Below are 15,201 nucleotides of genomic sequence, written 5' to 3' on the forward strand. Positions count from 1 at the left end.
GAATTACCTTGGTCTTCTCCAACTCTTTCACAAAACAGCAGCTGAAATTTCTAACAGTAGAGTTCTGTTACCTAAATTATGACATATCAATATAATAAAAAATCATGTTATAGATGTATATTTACTGATCTAAAAATGTTTACGATTTACTATTATAAAAAGCAGGTTTTACAACTGTACAGAACATGGTAACAACTTTTGTTCCACAAAATAAGTATGATCACAATAGCCAGGTAAATATTGCAGACTGGACAATATTTACCTTTACTCTTCCTTGAAACTCCACTAAAATGACAATTCCATAAAGGAAATAAGAGAGAAACTGCAGGTGGCAGCCTTAGAAGTGAAGTCAGGGAAGATGCCTCTGAGACAACCATGCGAGAGAAGTTATCCAACAGCTGAGAATGAGCCTCTGTGTGAAGAATTGGAGAAAAGCACACCAGGACTAGGGAATAAGAGCAAAGGCCCAGAGGTGGCAAAGGGCTTTTCATTTATGATAAATTAAAACCCAGGAAGAGCCTTTGATGGGTTTTAAATTTGGGAGTGACATGATCTGATTTTTTGTTTTTTCTCTTGCTATGGCAAGGAAATCTATTAGAATTTGGCAAGACTGGCAGCAGAGGACCAATGAGGATTCCATTCCTGTTGTCCAGGTGAAAAATGATATGATTTGGACGAGGAGGAGGCTGCTGAGATTAAAAAATAGAAATATATTTTGGTGGTATATTTTGATGATATATTGATATGTTTGATGACAGAGATATATTTTGTGATATATCCTATTTGTTCCCTAGGACTTTAACATCCCTATCTGGATATTAAAATAAGAGAAATCAAGCATGTCATTAGCTTCCACAATGTGGCAAAGACTGTGCCATCTACTGGGATGATATTTATATATTCAGGATATCTATTATGATTGACTGAGCATCAATGGGATGCCCCTTGGTGGGGGTAGAAAACTACTTAAGAATTATATCACTTATTCTTATGTCTAGATGTATAGACTACAAATTACTTGCAAAAAAATTCCAGTTCAGAGATGAATTATTTGAAAGGAAATTCCTAGTTCTATAAATAACTAAGACACACAGTTTTAAAAGGAGACATAATACTGGCTTCTTAAAAGTGTTTTAACACAACCTACCTCATTATTTTACAAAGAGAACTTGTTCTTATAAGGCCATGGATTCATTTGCCAAAGGAATCCAGGCCTCTGTGGCAAAGGGACCCACTTATTGACTCTGCTTCTTGAGACTCAGAGTTAAGTGGACTTGGGAGGGTGGACAGAGTGGTCCTGCCCCAGGCTCAGTGGCTAAAACTGTCAAGGAGGTTCCTGAAATAACCTTGAAGAATGGGCAAGTCTAGGCTGCACTGTGAAGAGTCTCAGTAGTGTGTGACTAAGGCTAGCCATAGTCACACACTTCCCAGGCTGCACTGTGAAGAGTCTCAATGGTGTGTGACTAAGGCTAGCCATGATGACATAGTGATACACAGAAGGTTTTGCTGTAGTGAATAATGACAGAATATCTGCGTGCAAACTAAGAGCTATAATTTCAAAGCCCGAGTTCAGAGCCCCAGTGGTGTGCTGAGAGGCATTCAGACCAACAAGGGCATGACACAGAATAGACAAGCATCTGTTGGCCTTTGGGCACAGTCTTCAACAGTGACACTAGGTACCAGCCAGGATCAATAGCAATCCTGAGTTGATTAGTCATTACTGATCTCTTTATGCCCAGCCCTGGGAGCAGGAATGGCCCTGCCTATCAACCCATCCTCTGCAGCAAGTAGGTATATCCCTGGTATTCTTGGGAAATTGGCCAGAAGAGAGGAGAGATGAATTGGCCAGGTAGGTAGAGAAAGCTCAAGAGTGATAGTTAGGACTTCCTGCTAATAAGGCACTTAGTGGCTTGAATATGTTTCACAAATAAATACATAAAACATATCTGCTCAGATTTATATACAAATTTCAAGGGCAAATCATTCAAATGTGTATTCCTTCAAAGTTTTATACATATGAATGACATATAAGTGCATATATGTTTAATTTCCCAAAACATTAAAAGTTATCTCTGAATGATAAAATATCTAGGCAACATATAATTTTTTATCTTCAAAATTTTCCAAATATAAAAATGATATGTCAGAAAAAAAATAATGATGTAAGTTTTTTTTTTTTTTTCCTAAGGAGTGGAGGGCCACAGAGTTTAATATAGTTAGTTGAAAAACTCTGTTTTTTTTTTTTTTTCCTTGCTGAATATCTAAGGCCAGTGTGCTACCCACAGAACCCATCAGGTATGAATTTTGAAGAGTTTCCATGTCCTGGGTTCCCCTCCACTCCCAGTCCAAAGACTCCCCAGAACCAGCTGGGTAGAAGAAGACACTAATAAATAACTCAGATAAAGTTGGACCTCTGACCTTATAGAGCAGTAGTTACTATCACTTCTTGTGAGAAGTGGGAAGAGCAAGGAGAGTATAGGCTGGAAACGGCTCAGTCATCCCAGGTTACTCAAGAATATGGGTCTTAGTTATTCAGCATGCTATTACATTTATAGTATGCTTATTGACTTATTTCAGGAACAATGCTGACCTTTCAGATCATTCTGAATGACAGTAGGCTCCTGCTATGATTTGAATGAATTCCCACAAAATTCAGATGTCACATTGGGAGGCAGGGCCTTTAAGAGGTGAGTAGGTCATGAGGGCTCCTCTCCTGTGAATGGGACTAAGACCCTTGTAAAAGTGGTTTTCAGGTCAGGCACAGTGGCTCGCACCTGTAATCCCAGCACTTTGGGAGGCTGAGGCAGGCGGATCACTTGAGGTCAGGAGTTCCAGACCAGCCTAGCCAACACGGTGAAACCCCATCTCTACTAAAAATATAATAATTAGCCGGGCATGGTGGTGCACGCCTGGAGTCCCAGCTACTCGGGAGGCTAAGGCATGCAAATCGCTTGAACCTGGGAGGCAGAGGTTGCAGTGAGCCAAGATTGTGCCACTGCACTACAGCCTGGACCACAGAGTGAGACTCTGTCTCATAAAAACTAAAAAAATAAAAAATAAATGAAATACAAGCCTTCAGCTTGCTTGTCCTTCTGCCTCCCACCATGTGAAGGTTCTTCCCCTCTGGAAGAAGCAACAGTATGGCGCCATCTTGGAAGTAGAGAGCAACTCTCGCCAGACAACCAAACCTGCTGGCTCCTTGATCTTAGACTTAGCCTTTAGCACTGTGAGAAATACATTTCTGTTTTTCATAAGTTACCCAGCCTGTGGTATTTTGTTATAGCAGCACTTACATAGACCATAGACCAGCCTCCCTCCACCTGGGTACATGCACCTCCATGGCAGCATTTCTGAAGGAGTCATTATAAAATCTTTATAATATTGATGCTCGTTTTCCACCAAATGGAAGTCTATAGCTTCTAGAATCTTAGTTGTATCTTGGTGACAAGCTTTTAATTCACTTTAAAAATGTTAACAACCATTTATATTATTAGCAAAATCTCTCTCTTAAAAGTTTCCAAATGTCTACCCCTTTTCATATAAAAAATAGGCCTTTTTTTCAGGAGAGAGAGAAAACTTACTTTGTTATAATACATGGCATGAGTCATGGAAAGAGCTTGAATAATTTGTAGACACGTTGCTATTGAGTCATCGTGAATGATACAAGACCACTTGAATACTGATGAAGTTAAATCCTTTATAATCATAAGAAATAAAAATCTACTACTTTTTTATTTTATAAAACTCAATTTCACTTTTAACCTAGAAGAGACACTGAGGCTAGATAGTAACAATTATCATTCATATATGAGGAAGCTTATTCCCTAAGAAGCCAAATGGGATCTTCAGCAGAGAGAAAGAAGTGGAGGTATAACATGGACTTGAACACAAGTATTACCTCTCCTTATCTGATAAATTCCTTTTTCCACCATAATAGGTAGAATATTATATTAAGAACCAAACTGTCTCAATTGTGACAAACATCTTCAAGGATCTTGTGATTCTAAAGGTTTTAAGCTATATGACTGACAGGGTTTGATGGGTGCATTGGAAAGCCTGTGATTTATTATATAATTTAAGTGCCCATCTGTGCAGCTGGGCAAAGACATAGCTGATGAAAATATCAGCTGTCCAGCTGTTTTCTCTGCTCCATAAAGGTCATGAGGATTGCTTATCTGGCTGCCATCACCACTCTAACAACCCCACCTTCTGTCACAAGGATGCTTCATTTCCATACTCTCCTGAAAAAGCAATGACAACAACACTGGTCCTTAATTCTGCAGAAGATCCCAGCTACTTTCTAGGCTAGTTGCAATTTCATGATCCTTGACATTAGTTAAAAAAGTCATCTTCTCAACCTTTGTGTCACTGTGCCTCATCTTCCAGCTAGCTAGCCCGGGACATGGAGGGGCTGTGGTCTGGCCTAGTCTCCTGCATTTAATTTCTATTTCCTTACATTTGCCCTTCCAACCTTTACAAGAATAAATAAATTATGCAACACCAAAAACAAGAGACACAACATTACCTTCCCACCTTTCAGGAGCTGCTTAGCTACTTATCTATTCTCCATGGCTCTGGGGTTATTGACAAGTGTGATGACTGTAAGAACTGCAGCAGCAAACTTAGCAATAATTTCCAATGGGTCTTGTTTTGTTTTAATATGATTCACTTGAACCATATGGGCCTTAGCAACCCTACTTACTATCCTTTCCATTGAAATAGCTACTCGCTAAGTATCAGGGGTTATGGTAGATACTCTGTATATAAGTATGAACAAGAAGGAATGCTGAACAAGATAGTGAGTTGTTGACTGGTAAGTAGGATCAGAAGAAAGGACTGCAAATATATAAGCTATTTATTTAATATGCCATAGGCACAATGGGGATTCAAACTTCATACTACATTTATTGCCTACAACAGTAATTTAGACACATATCAGAAAATCAAGGAGCTGTGAGCAGGGTGACATTAAACATTAATTTCATAGCCATTGATCCTTTTATATGTCTTCCAAAGCCATAAGTAGCAATTTTGACCCAAGTGCAAACAGCAAAATAGTATCCTCAAATCAGCAGCATGGGGAAGCAAGGAGAGAGAGAGGAGGCATCCTGCAGGTATTAAGAGGCTTCCTGATCCTGACTTCTGGCCCCCAACTCCATCATCTCAGCTGGCTGCCAACAGGACTGGCCCAGGGCCCAAGACTGATTTGCCACCTTAATTTGTCAGGGGAGGCCAAGTGGCGAGTGGCTTAAAACCGTGTGCAACTTTTAAAAATCATTATTCCAAAAATATTGGCTGGGCGCGGTGGCTCACACCTGTAATCCCAGCACTTTGGGAGGCCACAGTGGGCAGATCTCTTGAGGTCAGGAGTTCAAGACCAGCCTGGCCAACATGGTGAAGCCCCGTCTCAACAAAAAAATACACAAAATTAGCCGGGCATGGTGGCTTTTGCCTGTAATCCCAGCTACTTGGGAGGCTGAGGCCAGAGAATCACTTGAACCTGGGAGACTGAGGTTGCAGTGAGCCGAAATCACTCCACTGTTCTCCAACCTGGATGACAGAGTGAGACTTTGTCTCTCTCTTTCTCTCTCTCTCTCTCTATATATATATATACACACACACATATATATATATATACACACACAGACACACACACACACACATATATATATATATATATATATATATATATATATATATATATATAAGCCCTTTCAATATCAGTGTGTCAGGAAAAGACCTGGTTATCTCATTCTGGTTTTGAAATCTGACTTTTTACCCAAAAGCTGTTAATGCCTTGAGAACAACCTCTAAATGCTATCCATATTGTAAGTAATAAAAAATAGGACCGGTCCTATATACTATGCAAATAGTCAGCACTTCATTAACATTGAAACTCATTGCTAGTGATCATATGGATTTTCAATGATAACGGTTCTTCTATGTAATATATTCAGAAAAAATATTTACACCATTGAGGAGATTTTAGGTAAAGTCAAGCAACAGAAGGCAGCTAGATTTTATTTGCAGCATTCTAGTCTCAGTTTCTCTGAACCTCTTATTTTGTGGGGAATGATACAGTTCTGGAGGCTTCTCTTCAAATTTCTCACCCATCACAATAATAATAAAAATATTTGAATAGTGTTTTAAATTTTGCAAATAATTTTCATATTAATTTGCTCATTCCACCTTCACTGATTACACAGCTAACATTCCCTTTTACAGATGATGGGGCAAAGGCTCAGAAAAGTCGTGATATACCCAAAGTCACCCTCCAAATCTCACCCTTTTTCAACTATATCCTAAAGCCGTTTATGTTCCTCTATTTTAGCTTCAGCCATATCTATTGCTCGAACTCTCATATGGGCAATTATGAATCGAAAACTGTTATAAGTAGTATCAATAAAACTAATTAAAATTAAGTTCATAATTACTTATCCTTTCTTGCCTTCTGAGTCATATGTATGAAATTATCATTCAAAGCAAAATTACTGGCATGATAATAAACACATGTGTAGCCCTAACTAGGTATTTCTTTGTTTTCAGTGTGCTAAAATTTATATTCTCACCTGACATATAAGATATGAACATAGGCTGAATTGTGTTCCTCCACCCAAATTAATATGTTGAAGTTCTAACCCCCAGTACTTCAGTATGTGTCTGAAGTTTTCACTAACGTGGTGGGATTTATGCTGAGCATTAAGGGTGGGTAAGGTTTTGACATAAGTAGCTAAGTAGTAGGAAAAGAAAGATACAATGAAAGTGAAAGTTCATAGAGGACAACAAACAGGCAGCTTGGCTGAAGCGGAAAAAGTGATAAAACCAAGTCAATTTGGTTTCTGGGAGGAGAGAACTGAAGAGTGATGGGTAATCTCATTGTGAGAGGAGGGTGTGAGGATGAACTGGACATATTCACTAGCTTCCATTCAGAAGTCAGCCTGTTACCCCATCTATAAGAACAACATCATTCTATGCCTGTCTTAGGCATTTATTGAATCCTTTTTCAGAAATACCCAGGGAAACAAATGCTTCTTCCTGTGGCAAAGTGGCCTCAGAATCACATGGGGACATTTATTCATTGTCCCCATCCCAGACATAGTGAAACAGAATCTCTAGGGTCATGTGCTCAACTTTGGCTGTACATTATAAATCACCTGGGGAGCTTTAAAAAATTCTGTTGCCCAGGTTACAGTCAAAACCAATTAAATCAGACTTACTGGTGATGGGAGCTAGGCATCAGTATTTTTCTAAAGCATCTCCCGCCCCCTCCCCACCTTCCACCAGCCACAGGTGATTCCAACATGTAGCCAAGTTTTGGCTACTGCTATGCAGGTGATTCCAACATGTACCCAAGTACAGGCTACTGCTATGCAGTAGGGCCTGGCTATCTGTGCTTTTAGTAAGCCTCCTGAATGATTCTAGCCAACCCATGAAAAACATTTGATCCTCAGCACCAAGGCATCTATCTTCTATTCCTTGGTTAGCTTTCTCTAATCCCCTAACAAAAAAGAAACATGTTTCCTCTTGTTCTCCACTCTTGCCTATCAAGAAAACTTTGCACTTATTTAGCTAAACTTACTTCCCTATTTGGCAAGATAAAAAAATAGTGTTACACACAAAACATACAACATAGCATCAGGGTCCTACAATCAACTTAACGTCAAGGCCCTTTACAAGCTATACTATGTACGGATGAGTTCAAGAAGAAGAGTGTTGAAAAATAAGACACTTATGGACCAGATTGTGGAAGGACCAGTTTTTCAGCTACAGAGTCAATGGCCTTGAAAAAATAATACAGCAGGAGATTGGCAAGATCAACATAAATTTTAAGGAAACTATAAAGAAAGTAATAAAACAAAAAATGTGAAAGGCAGTGTAAAGGAGGAACAATTGAACTTGAGTGATAGTTAAGTATGTGAGAAAGTTGGGAATTAAAGACGTGATTCTGAAGTTGTAAGCCTGGGTGATAGAAAGAAGTGACAGAAATGGGAAAATGAAGAGAAGGGACTGGATTTTCTAGGGGGAAAGTGGATACTATTATATTTGGGATTAAGTTTTTTAAAAAAAGAAAAGATAGGGGGGAAGTGGGGAGGGAAAGAGGACTGAATTAGGTTTTACTTGTCTGAGATAACATGGCATTTAGAAAGCAAGGCCAGTCTAGAGACAGAGATTTCAAATCTTCTGCCAAGGAGTCTCAGGTGCAGCCAAAAGAGAATACTGGGAAAGATGAGTAGAGAACCAAAGACAGAAATTTGAGAAATTCCAGTAGAAAAGTAAGTGGAACCAATGAAGCCAAAAAAGAAACATCTATTAGATCAGCAGGAGGAAAACCTGGATAAAGTCACAGAAGAAGAGAAAGGGGAAAGAGGAAGTGATCCGTAGTGTGAAATGGCTAAGGAGAAGGAAGCCTAAGATAACAGATATGATAACTGCTCATTTCATAGCAGTGCCTAAGAGCTATCATTGGCTTTCCACTGCCTGCAGGTTAATATTAGCCTGACAAGAAAAGGCCTTTATAGTTGGCTCTAGTATACCTTTGTGATGCTTTATCTCCCAACTGACACTGAACTACATACTAAATATGTATTGCTACTATGTTCTCCTAAGCTTTTTTATACATGCTACTTTCTTTACCTGATGATTTTACTCATTCCTCAGGATTCAGCTCATTATGCCAGTTCCTCCATGAATCCTGGTATACTCCTAGCCCCAATTTCAATAATGTCTAGTCAGTGCTTTGTCAATGCTAACACTTCGGTTTGTACATACCTTAACGGTAGAACTTACCACATGGCATCATCATTTTTTTACCCATCTGTTTCAGTTATCTATTGCTATGTAACAAATCATTCCAAAACATAATGACTTAAGTAATAACTAAGTTATTATTGTCTCAACATTCCATGGGTTGACTGGGATCTGCTATGTGGTTCTTCTGCTCCACGTGACATCAGCTGGAGCTACAGTCAACTTTAGGGCTCAATAAAGATGGAGCATGTAAGACAGTTCACTCATATGTCTAGGACTTTGGCTGAGATAGTTGGAGGACTGGGCTCAAGCTGGGATGTTGGTGTTGGGAAAGCTGGGCTTCTTTCTCTTCATGAGGTCTCTCCACATGTTTTTTCATGTGGTCCCTCCACCAAAGCAGCCCAACTTCTTATACAGCTGTCAGGGTGTAAGAGCGTTCCAAAAGGAAGGAATCAGAAGCTGTCAGTCCTCTTAAAGGGGGCCCTGAACTGGCACTGTGTCACCTCCACTGCTATTAACACAAGTTGGGGCCAGGAACTGCTCAAAGGCATGAAAGGACACAGTTCCATAGGGACCACTTTGGAGCTGTCACCCTTATTAAATCTGCTACTTGCTTGAAGAGCAAAGATTATATCTTTTTCATCTTTGTGGCCCAAGTACCTACTGGGGAACTTAACACATAGTGGACACCCATTAAATGATGGTTGAGTTGGATCTTGAGAATTGAGGAACAGGCCAAGTTAAGAAAAGTAAGGGCCAATGCCAAGTTGGGGATGGAAGTGGAAGTATCTCAATTTTCAACTTCTGGTGTTATATCAAAAGGAGGCCACACCTGCTGTCATCAATTTTTTATCTGAATTTAAAATGTTAATCTATTGAGTGGGAACATTTAAAATATGTCATAATTTGTGTAATCCTGTTTAGCGTATTAAAAAATACAGAAATGCTAAACAGGATTACACATATGGAAGTGGCCTGAGATGCTCCTGACAAGTTGAGAGTCCCCAGGAATAACCATTGTTAAGTGTACATGTGAGATAGTAACTTTTAAACTGTGTTGCTAAGAGAAACCTGAGAGTTCAGTAGAACTCCCTCAGGGACCACTTTAGAGGGAATGGGAATGAAGGGTCTGAGCTGAGCCTATGGGCCTGTGGACTCACAACCCATCCCTATCCAAACAAGGAAGCTTTTATTGATTTCACTTTTTTTTTTTTTTTTTGACACAAATAAGGTTTTATTTGGAAAACAAAGGCAGGTTTTGGGTTTTTCCCCCTGCTAAATACATTGTGAAACTTACATGCTAGGAAAAAAAGAGGAGATGAATAACAAGATTAACCATGAAGACTTAGCTGGAACTGGACAGCCTAAATTGGCAGCAGGCCAAAACAGCATGGTCCTATTGGCAAGGCAAATATAAGAAGGGATTAAAATGACCAAGCTGTCTAGGGAGACAGTATGGAGGAGGGAGAGTGACATACTTTGAGTGTAGAGCCCAGATTTTAGTCCAGCTTCATCACAAACTAGCTCTATAGCCTTGGATAGGACACTTAACCTGAGTGGATCTCAGTTTCCCCATTTGCAAAACAAGGTCATTGGTCTAAATGACTTTCGAAGTCTGGGGTTCCTACTCTAAGACTCTGTGATTCCAGGGGGTTAATGTAGCAGTGCAGGTGATTGACAATAATTTCCAGGCTTCACATTTATTCATTATTATCAGAGTAACCCCATTTTTGCATGGTATGAGGACCAGAAAAGAAAGATGAAAAGTTTAGGAGTTTGATATTGCAGTATAGAGTTCTTAGCTCAGATAATATCTGATATTAACTGGGCATTAAATACTGCTATTGTACTAAGCACTCTATCCATAACATAGCATTTAATTCTCACAACATCTCTATCAGGTAGGTACTGTTATCCCAATTATAAAGATGAATAAATTGAAGTTTAAAAGACTGTCATTTGCCTAGGGTCATACACCTAATAAGGGATACAGCAGGGGTTTAAATCCAGGGATTCAAATGCATATCTTTATTTTTTCCCCTATTCATGTAAAGTCCGTCCATAATATAAAGTCCTAAAGAACTAGGCTTCTTACCAGCTTAACTCACTTTATACAACCATAGCACATGGCTTCAGGCATGCTGGCACCTAGTGGAAATCTTTTTATAATGATGATGCCAGTAGTGTTGACAATATTAATGCTGGTTAAACAGAATTTATCTTTGAAATGCAAGTTAACAAACAGAATCTAGAATTTCAATATCAGTTCTATTCCACTGCTTGTATGTAATTCTACAGGAAACTCTACTGCTAAAAAGAAACTATGAAAGAATGGATGCATTTTCAGAGAAGTTCAAAAATTTCAAATTCTACTCTATGGATTAGGTAGATGTGTAGGTGGCAGAAGTGTCCAAAATATTTCACATTTTGGTAGCTTGTAAAATAGATAAGTTTAAAAAAACCTTATATTTGTAAAACATTACCAGACCACGGAGAAACTTCATAAATACTATTTCAGTTAATTTTCACAACCCCATGAACATTATCATCCCATTTTAGAGATCTAAAAACTGAGGTTTATATAAGTTAAATTTTTTTGCCCAGGGTGAGATAGCTAGTAAGTGGAAGCAAATTTTTATCTTCAGACTCCAAGTCCAGTGTCTTTCCATTATACTACAAGATACTTTACTAAAATGCACATTATGTATCAGTAAAATATAACAGCTATTACCTGCTAGAATAGAATTCATTAGTTTTGCCCCCTAGAGGATAAAATTATATATTTTCCAAAGATTTGGTTGCTACAGGTAACAACTTGGAGTTATAATATTAATAATATTGTATTAATATTGTATATTTATATAATAATATTGTGATATAGATGGATTAAAATATGTGGCTAACACTTTAAAAGAGGCAAATAAAAACAAAACCAAACATAAGTTTTTTTTTGAGACGGAGTCTTGCTCTGTCCCCTAGGCTGGAGTGCAATGGCGCGATCTTGGCTCACTGCAACCTCCACCTCCCTGGTTCAAGTGATTCTCCTGCCTCAGCCTCCTGAGTAGCTGGGATAACAGACATGCATCACCACGACCAGGTAATTTTTGTATTTTTAGTAGAGACAGGGTTTCACCATGTTGGCAAGGCTGGTCTCGAACTCCTGACCTCAAGTGATCCACCTGCCTCGGCCTCCCAGAGTGCTAGGATTACAGGCATGAGCCACGGCGCCTGGCCCAAACATAAGTTTTGTTGTTGTTGTTGTTGTTGTTGTTGTTTTAAATTAGGACTGTGAGCACAGCTAAATGCACTATTCTGTGTATATAGGACTAGGTAATGTATCGCTATTTTAATGTTTTTAGGATTTTAAACCTAACTATTATAAATCAATAGTTTATGGTTGGACTTTAAGCTACTAGGGGTTTTGATATTTAAAGAGCTTAATTTTCTTGATCACAAGGAGAAAGCTTATATGCAGTATGTTCTTTAAATCCATACAGATTTGGAGCATCCTCTGGCTCTATTGCTAACTACCTGTGTGACCTTGAAGAAATGCATTAACCTCTGTATCTATGTTTCCTCAAATTTATATGGGGCAATCATTCCTATGATTGCTTTGAAAATTAAATATGGAAGTGTCAACAAAGCATATGGTGGAGGATCTGGCGCTCAAAGAATATTACTTATCTTCCTTAAGGAACTTGTGAGTATTGGTATATTGGGCTACAATGTGCCTGCTACAAAACCAAAACCAAAAACCCCTTCATCTCTACTTGTCTCTACTACTAATGTCAGATAGTAGACATTAATATCTGACATTAAAGAGTGAGCTATTTAGCACCCCCTCTGGTACCTTGTTCACAGCCAGGAACTTGGTAGGTGCCCAATAAATGTTAGTTGAATTAAACTGAAATCAAATTACCACATCCCCCCAGGGTCTCAAGTGTTTAATTAGAAGCCCACCATAGTCAGTATCTCATTGGCCAGTATTCGGCCAATATATAAAAGGATGTTGTCCTTGTAACATTCCTCCTTGGTCTCTGGGCCCTGCTTTTTTGTCATGGTTCATTCCAGCTGAACTAAAATTTCCCCAAACATGACTGAAGCGATGGGCCGAATCTAACAAGATTAAGTTTAATAGGGATAAATGTAAAGACTTATACTTCAGTCCAAAAAGAATCCTGTACAAGTGCTAGATGGAGAATATGGGGATTAGCAGCAACATGTGTGAAAAGGACTTAGGGGTTTTAGTTGATATTAAGCTCAATTAGTCAACAGTGTGCTTTTCCTAACAAGAAAGTTGACGTGAACTGAGCCTGCATTAACTCCTGCACCAGCCTGGCGATTACCCGACTGCACTAGTTTTCAAACTTTAGCTATATCAGAATCACCTGGCAGGCTTGTTAAAACACAGACCATGGCCCCATCCCCCAGAGTTTCTGATTCAGTAGGTCTGGGGTGGGGCCTGAGAATTTGCATTTCTAATGAGTTCCCAAATCAGTGCTAATGTTGCTGGTTCTGGGATCATACTTTGGAAATCACTGCCCTCCTTTATTTTGCCTGGTCAGGTAACACGGGTACTATTAGTAACAAAAATAGTGAAGAGACTGAAAACATAAGAGGGACAAGGAAGGAAGGAAAGAAATGAAGAGTTGTTATGTGCTATAGTGATATTAGTACGATTAATAATAATAGCTAACATTTGTTGAGAGTTTATTATGGGCTGGAAGTTCTACCAAACATATCATATGCAATTAATGACGGTAATAATAATAACTACCAACCAGATAGCACTTACTGTGTGCCAAGTTTTGTTCTATATGCTTTACATATTTCACCCTTACAACAGTCCTAAGAGGTACATATTACTATGCTCATTTTTCAGATAAGGACACTGCAGCCCAGAGAAGAAACCTGCAAAGGCCGTGTTCACACACTCACAAGAGATATGGCTGTGATTTGGATCCAGATGTGATGGGCTGACAACAAAACTCCTGTGATACCATGAAGTCTTCGGGAGGCAGAATTGAAGTGAAGATGAAGTTTAGCTTAGAGAAGAAAAGAATAAATACATACAAAACATTTGATGGTGAATAAACAGAAAATGGTGTATTCAACAGAATTTGACTCAGCAATAAAAATGAACCAAACTATGGAAAACAACACCCAACAACAGGAAGAAATCTCAAAATAATTATGGTGAGTGAAAGAGGCCAGACCAAAAAAAAAAAAAAAAAGACTAGAAAATGTTAACTACCCAATAGTGATGAAAAACAAGCAGATCAGTGATTGCCTAGGGAGTGGAGGGAAGGGCACCCTGAAAAGAGGTAGGAAGGAAGGGATGATAAACAGGCAGAAGGAAACTTTTGAGGGTGGTGGATATATTCACTACCTTGATGGAGATGCTTGCAAGGGTGTCAAAATGCATCACATCGTATGCTTTAAACATGCACAGTTTATCGTATGTTAATTATAGTTCAATGAAGCCAAAAAACATATTTGAATTTAAATATGTTTAGTACAATCCACAAATCCTATGAAGTAGACCAGTATTATTGTTCTACTAATAACAGATTGAAAATTGTGTTTGGTATACCTATAAAACAGGTAATTTTGACAAATAGCCCCTTCAGCATATCTAATGTATACTCAATATGTCTTACGAATTTCCAAGTAGAAATTATCCATTAAGTAATAACTTAGGTTCTATTAAAACCTAATTCAATGGAAAAAACCTATTACTAAATTCTAGCTTATTAAAAACCAGTTTGGCCATAAGAGGTCACGAATTCTAAAAACTAATAATACTTAAATATATTACTTAAAATTACTTAAGTATTAAATAATACTTAAATATATTTACAATAATAATAGTAGTAGTAGAAGTAATGCCATTTCCTTATTAAGTTTCCCATTTTAAAAAATACCTTAAAAACTCTGAAATTTTTCTTCTGAAATAAATAAGAGGATAGATAGAATTATTCTCATTTACCAGACATTAACTTTTAAATTGCCCGAAAAATGCCTTTTCTACAACTTTTTTTTCATAACTGCTTTGATAACAAGAATCACAATCTGTTTGGAAGTTTGCTTTGCTCAGTGTCATAAGTTGGTTTACAATTCAATCGAATGCCCTGGTTTGTCACAGGAGCTCACCAATAAGCAAAACAGCCAAGCCTTTTGAAGACTAATTAGAAAAAGTACAATAAAATTAATTCACACAGCACATGTGTTTTCTTAGACTTGGAAGAAATATACTGTCTGTGAGCAAAGAATTCTAATCACATTTGGAGGCACTCCTATAGAACTGTTCCTGGGATTTTTCAGGATTATTAACACATGCTGTTCTCTAATTATTTGTGATTTAGTAGACACATAAAACTCACCTGATTAAGCAATCAAAACTGAATCTACGGCAGAGGTGGGTCTCATGCCCTCTGCATCTGTATTCTAATT

General features: G+C 38.3%; 1 protein-coding gene across 1 annotated transcript in view; it reads left to right on the plus strand.

Moving 5' to 3' along the window:
• LOC107970716 (collagen alpha-1(II) chain-like) overlaps positions 1-14,968 on the plus strand; it is a 32,876-nt gene extending 17,908 nt beyond the window's left edge. Inside the window, exons 3-4 of the mRNA XM_063806355.1 lie at positions 12,246-12,448; positions 13,631-14,968. The gene's annotated coding sequence lies outside the window, so the exon portion shown is untranslated. The remainder of the gene's footprint in view (positions 1-12,245; positions 12,449-13,630) is intronic.
• Positions 14,969-15,201: the final 233 nt, after the last annotated feature.

The sequence above is a fragment of the Pan troglodytes genome, chromosome 2, assembly GCF_028858775.2.
Source record: "Pan troglodytes isolate AG18354 chromosome 2, NHGRI_mPanTro3-v2.0_pri, whole genome shotgun sequence".
Classification (NCBI taxonomy): Eukaryota; Metazoa; Chordata; class Mammalia; order Primates; family Hominidae; genus Pan; species Pan troglodytes.